Source organism: Tenrec ecaudatus, chromosome 1 (genome assembly GCF_050624435.1).
Source record: "Tenrec ecaudatus isolate mTenEca1 chromosome 1, mTenEca1.hap1, whole genome shotgun sequence".
Lineage (NCBI taxonomy): Eukaryota > Metazoa > Chordata > Mammalia > Afrosoricida > Tenrecidae > Tenrec > Tenrec ecaudatus.
The window spans coordinates 182,685,300-182,691,679 of NC_134530.1; positions in this window are offsets into that span (position 1 = coordinate 182,685,300).

Here is a 6,380-nt window from a genome sequence, read left to right on the forward strand (position 1 = left end):
GTGTTTTATTGACTATGCAAAGGCATTCAACTGTCTGGATCAGAACAAGTTATAGGTAGCCTTGTGAAGATGGAGAATTCCGGAGTACTTCATTGAGTTCGTGTAAAACTTGGCCATGAACCAAGAGGCAGTTGTGGCGGCAGAACAAGGGCATGCTGCACGGTTTAAAATCAGGAAAGGTGTGTAGCAGAGTTGCATCCTTTCAAAATTGTTCTTTCTGTATGCTGAACAAATAACCAGGGAAGCTGGATGATGTGAAGAAGAAAGTGGCATTAGGATGGGGGGAAAGCTCATTATTAGGCTAAGTTCCTACTTGAAGCCACACAACAACAACAATAACTTTCTCACCCACATGAAAATACGAATTCTTCCATAACGACTGAAGGACTGCTATTAAGGGAACGGTGTGAGGCCATTGGTTCAATAATTTCTCTACGCATCCCACCAGGATGCCTTGCTTTTTATTAGCAGTGGCTTCTTATAGAATCGTCTCACCTAACAGGAAGCTGCACTCTAAGCTTGAATTATTTATTTTCCTCCTCCTCACATTTTCTTTCTTCTTCTTCCTTTTTAATTTTTTTAAAACAATTTTCTGGGATTTTAGTTTTTTTAAGATAAAATTTTTCTGTAAAGTAATATGAGTTTTGTGTTTAAGAGAATCCAAAAAGCATAAAAGAATTAGTGAGTGAGGAAAAAAAAAGAAAAACTCTGCCAATCTCTATCCCATGGGCCCCTCATTCTCTCGCCTAAGGACAATCTCTAAAACAAGTTTCTTCTACTTTCCAAATCTATGCTTTCTGTATTAAAACAGACGCTATATATAACTGCCTCTTTATTCATATGTGCTGTTGTGTCATAAAGTCAGTGCTGACTCATACTTACAAAGCAAAGCAAAGCCAAACAAAACAAAACACTGATTCTGCTCTGTCCTCACAATTATGTTTGAGCTCATTGTGTCAATCCGTGTCATTGAAGTTCTTCTCTTTTTCAAGGATGATGTCTTTTTCTAGGGACTTACCCCTCGTAATAACATGTCCAATGTATGTGTGATAATCTCACCATACTTGTTCTTCTGGCACTTTCAATACTTATTTTTACCAACACCACAATTTCTGTGGTCTCCCTTAATTATTGTCCAGTTTTTACATGCATGTAAGGTAAATGAAAATACCATGGCTTGAATTGGGTACATCTTAGTCCCCAAGCGACAACTGTGCTCTTTACTACTTTAAAGAAACTTGTGCCACAGATTTTCCGTGAGCAATGCATCTTTTGATTCCTTGATGGCTACTTCAATGAACATAGACTGTGCAGCCAAGTAGTATGAAATTCTTAACAACATCAATATTTTACGATTAATTTTGTTATTACTTATTGATCACATTGTGGGGATTTTTTACGTATCATCATATACTATTAATACAGAATTTTATCCCTGATTTTTGCTTTAGGATTTTTGTTGTTAGCTGCTGTGAAGTCAACCTTGGCTCATGGTGGCCCGCAAGCACAGCTCACTGGGATTCAGTGGCTGTTTTTCTAAAATGGGTTGCTGGATGCCACATTATTAAACTGTTTCTGGAAGCTCCACTGACATCATGACAAAACACAAGCCTCCACTGACAGGCGGATGGTACCTGTTGCTGAGGGGCATTGGCATGGAATAGAGCCTCAATCTCCCACATAAAAGGTGAGAACTCTACCGCTGAACAGTAGAGCTTATATTGTGTTGGTATATAGAGACTTCCCTCATTCCTTTTAATTACTCTTCAACTTTAAAAGGCTGGTGACCTATTCCATTTCCCCTGCTGCTACGCTTGTCTTTCTAGGGTTTGTCATCTGGGTAATCCCAGGGTATAATTAAAACACAAGATCACGTGAATCGGTTTTTCAAAGTCTGCAGCTTCTAGATATAAGGATTCATGAGCTCTTCTTTGTGTTGTAGGGGACAAAGAACAGAAATCTGAATATATCTATATCTATCTATATCTATATCCATATCTATATCTATACCTATATCTAAATTAATCATTTTATTGGGGGCTCATACAATTCTTATCACAATCCCTACATCCAGCCATTGTATCAAGCACATTTGTACATCTGTTGTCATCATCGTTCTCAAAACATTTGCTTTTAACTTGACCCCTTAATATCAGCTCCTCATTTTGCCCCCTCCCTCTTCACACCACCCTCCCTCATTAATGCTTCATAATTCATAAATTATTATTTTTTTCATATCTTATATGATCCAATGTCTCCCTTCCCCCACTTTTCTGTTGTTCATCCTCAGGGAGGAGGTTATATGTAGATCCTTATAATCGGTTCCCCTTTTCTACTGCACCTCCCTTCCACCCTCCAGGTATCACCACTCTCACCACTGGTCCTTAAGGATTCCCTGTGTTTCCAGTTGCTATCTGTACCAATATACATCCTCTGGTCTAGCCAGATTTGTAAGGTAGAATTGGGATCATGATAGTGGGGGGAGAAAACATTTAAGAACTAGAGGAAAGTTATATGTTTCACCGTTGCTAACCAGCACCCTGACTGGCTCATCTTCTCCCCACAACCCTTCAGTAAGGGGGTGTCCAGTTGCCTACAGATGGGCTTTGAGTCTCCACTCTGCACTCACCCTCATTTACAATGATATGATTTTTTTTGCTCTTTGATGCTTGATACCTGATCCCTTTGACACCTCGTGATCACACAGGCCGGTGTGCTTCTTCCATGTGGGCTTTGTTGCTTCTGAGCTAGATGGGCGCTTGTTTATCTTCAAGCCTTCAAAACCCTAGATGCTATATCTTTTGATAGTCGGGCACCATAAGCTTTCTTCACCACATCTGCTTATGCATTCGCTTTGTCTTCACCGATCATATTGGGAAGGTGGGAATATATTTTATTAAGCCCTAAACAGGACATAGACAAGACAAAGATTAAACCTCCTTCCCTAATCATTGGCAGATGAAGGAGATCATCAGCATGAGGCCAAAATGGGTCTGAAGGATTCGCAGTCACATGGCTACATACATAGGACATGAAAAACTAAGGAGACTGATGCAAAATTGTGATTGGCAGCATATCAATTTGTCACAGTTGCAAGAGGAACTACAGAAGTGGCAAAGGGCTTATGGAAGGGTCGCGGGGAGGAGATGAGCCAGTCAGGGTGCAGGGTAGCAATGAGGACACCTACAACTTTCTTCTGGTTCCTAAATGCTTCCCCCCTCCCCCACCCCACTGTCATGATTCCAATTCTACCTTATAAATCTGGCTAGACCAGAGGATGTACTCTGGTACAGATAGGAACTGGAAACACCGGGAATCCAGGACAGATGATCCCTTCAGGACCAGTGGTGAGAGTGGTGATACTGGGAGGGTGGGGTAGAAAAGGGGAACCGATTACAAGGACCTACATATAGCCTCCTTCCTGGGGGAAGGACAACATAAAAGTGGGTGAAGGGAGATGTAAGACAGTGTAAGATGTGACAAAATAATAATTTATAAATTATCAAGGGTTCATGAGGGAGGGGGGAGCAGGGAGGGAGGGGGAAAATGAGGAGCTGATGCCAGGCGATTAACTGGAGAGCAAAAGTTTTGAGAGTGATGAGGGTAACCAATGTACAAATGTGCTTTACACAATTGATGTATGTATGGATTGTGATAGGAATTGTATGAGCCCTAATAAAATGATTGAAAGAAAGCAAGAAAGCAGAAAGCAAGAAAGCAAGCAAGCAAGAAAGCAAGAAAGCAAGCAAGCAAGAACAAGTGGGGACGGGGCTATGGGTGGCATACCTACTCTGTTGCAGATAGAAAGTTCACAGGGTCGGCTGACCATTCTGACCCATAACCAGGCAACCTTAACACCCCACATTCTAATAAGTGTGTGCCCAGGCAAGTCCCTGCAGGAGGTAATGGCCTTCCCTAGGAGGGCGAGGAGGATCACAACATTGCAATTTAGAACAAAGCATATCCTCCTTTAGGGCAAAACTTTACCCAGTGGTTCTCAATCTGTGGGTCGCAACCCTTTGAGGGTTGAATGACCTTTTCACAGGGGTAGCCCGAATCATAACAGTAACAAAAGTGCATTTATGAAGTAGCAACAAAAATAATTTTATGGTTGGGGTGGCCAGCACAACACAAGGAACTGCATTAAAGGGTCACGGCATTAGGAAGGTTGAGAACCACTGCTTTTTGCACTGTTGGTCAACGCTCAGAAACAATCCGCTGGGGGCTGAATCCATGTGGACACTCAAAATGGATGTAAGGCCAATGCAGACCTTCGACTTCCTCAAACCTGGTACTCAGCACGAATGCTCTGAATGCATCTTGTTATATGCACTTGTAGGGTGACAGGCTCCATTGTGTAAAAACAACAACAAAACTGCAAACCGCAAAACAAAAACCTCCTTCTCATTGAATTGATTCTCACCTGTGGCATCGGACAGAGTGAAGCTGTTCCTGTCAGAAACTATCATTCTTTCCTGGAGGAGAAAGCCTTGTTTTAATCCCTTGGAGTGACGGTTGATTGGAAAGTGCTGACCTTGTGGCCAGCAGCTCAAAGTGTAACCACTCTCTCACCAAGTCTCCTTCTTAGGGACACGGACAGTTCTACCCCGTAATATAGGCTCACTATGAGTTGGAATTGACGGGATGGCAGTGAGTTTCTGTTCTGTAAGGATGTGTCCAAGTCTGCTTCTTGGATGATGTTGCCAGACTGGCTCAGAGGTGAGAGCGGATGGGTCCTGTGAAAGCAGACCTGTCTCATGTTCATCTTCTTGGCTGCTCATTGAAGGAGCATGGCACTCCTGCTCCAAGATTTCTCCGCGGAGACATTGGGTTTCCTGGCAGGCAGAACTTCAGGCTACTCAGCGGAACGTCTATGGTTCTCTAGCTTCAGAAGGAGCCAGCAGGCTGTGGTTCCCGGCCAAGGGAAACAGACTCAGGCCATGACTTGGCGGAGACTCGGCCCTGCTGAATGTAGCAGAGGCCTTTCTCATATCTGACTTTTCACAGAAACTACCCCTTCCCACTGAAAGTTTGAGGAGTCTGGAGTGACAAACTAGAAATTCACTTTACTCACTAGCATACAATTGCATGTGTGAAATGAATTGCAGACCCATTTTGGTAAACTTGTAGGGTGAGTGCCCCTTTTCTCAACTGGGAAGGAAGGGAAAGGAAGCCAGGATTGAAATCAGACATCGTAAGTCTCAGCAGCAGTCTTGGTCTGTGCTTAGACAAATAATCTCTGGACGACCCAAATCCCCTGCTCCTTGGGAAAACAGACACTATATCGGTGAGCGCCCGAGAGAAACAGAATGAAATTGTTTCTCTTTCATGACAGCTGAAGTGTAAAAACCATTCTATTCTGACCTTGTGGTCAGAATATCCTGACACCTCATAAATTATCCCACGGCCTCTGGGCGTCTTACGAAGAAGGCTGCCTGTCCCACTTTGGTCAGCATCCTCCGGGCAGCGCTGACCTTTCTGATGCGCAGGGACCAAGTGTCAGGGGTAGGGTGTTGAAGAACAAAGTCTCCTAGAAGTTGGTTTTTTTGAATTGGGACATGTGTTTTTCCTTCCTGATGTGATTGTGGTCACAGTGGATGTTTTCAGGAAGCATTTATTAAGGAGGCAGGGAAAACACAGTGGGCGCTCCTAATTCTGACAGACCCTTTGAGAGGGTTTTGCTCTCAAAGGGAAAAGAGAACAAACAGAGAAGGAAGGTAGGGTGGGGTGGAAGACACACAGAAGATGAATGTAAAAGGGAATGTAAAGGACAGAGGGCCGGGAAAGATACAGGTGAGAAGCAAAATTAGACTCTTGATTCCGATATGACCCCCCTCCCCCCTTCACATACAAAGCAAGCATGAAGAGGCCTCTTCAGCGGGGCGGACAACTGGGCTTTCCCCTGCCCCTGGCCAGTTTCTTTTAGTCCTTACATTCATCCGTGCCTCACACACAGTAGGTGCTCTATCAATGTTTGCAGAGTAGAAAGACCTGCAGGTCGGTCCTCTGAGAAGGAAGCAGACTTATTTTGGGAAGCTCCAAGTGTGTTCGGAGGAAACAGTATTCCTTGAGACCCAACCACCATAAGGTTTAAAGAATCTGGGTATTTGTGGGTGTGTCTGCATGCACTGTGTGTGGGAGTATGGGTGGGTGGTCTGGGTGGGTGGGTAACAAGTGACAGGAGGGCCCTTGAACATATAAGAGGCTCCATAACTACAGTAAAAATAAAACTAGGAACAGCAGCCCCAGACCTCCAGCCATGCAGTGGCCAAACCTGACCTTTGCAGAGATGAATAATATTGTGGCGTTGGATTCAAGAATTCTTAGTCAGTGTTTTTGGTCCCTGTGGGCCTTTTCTTTCTTTTTAAAAAAGAACTGCT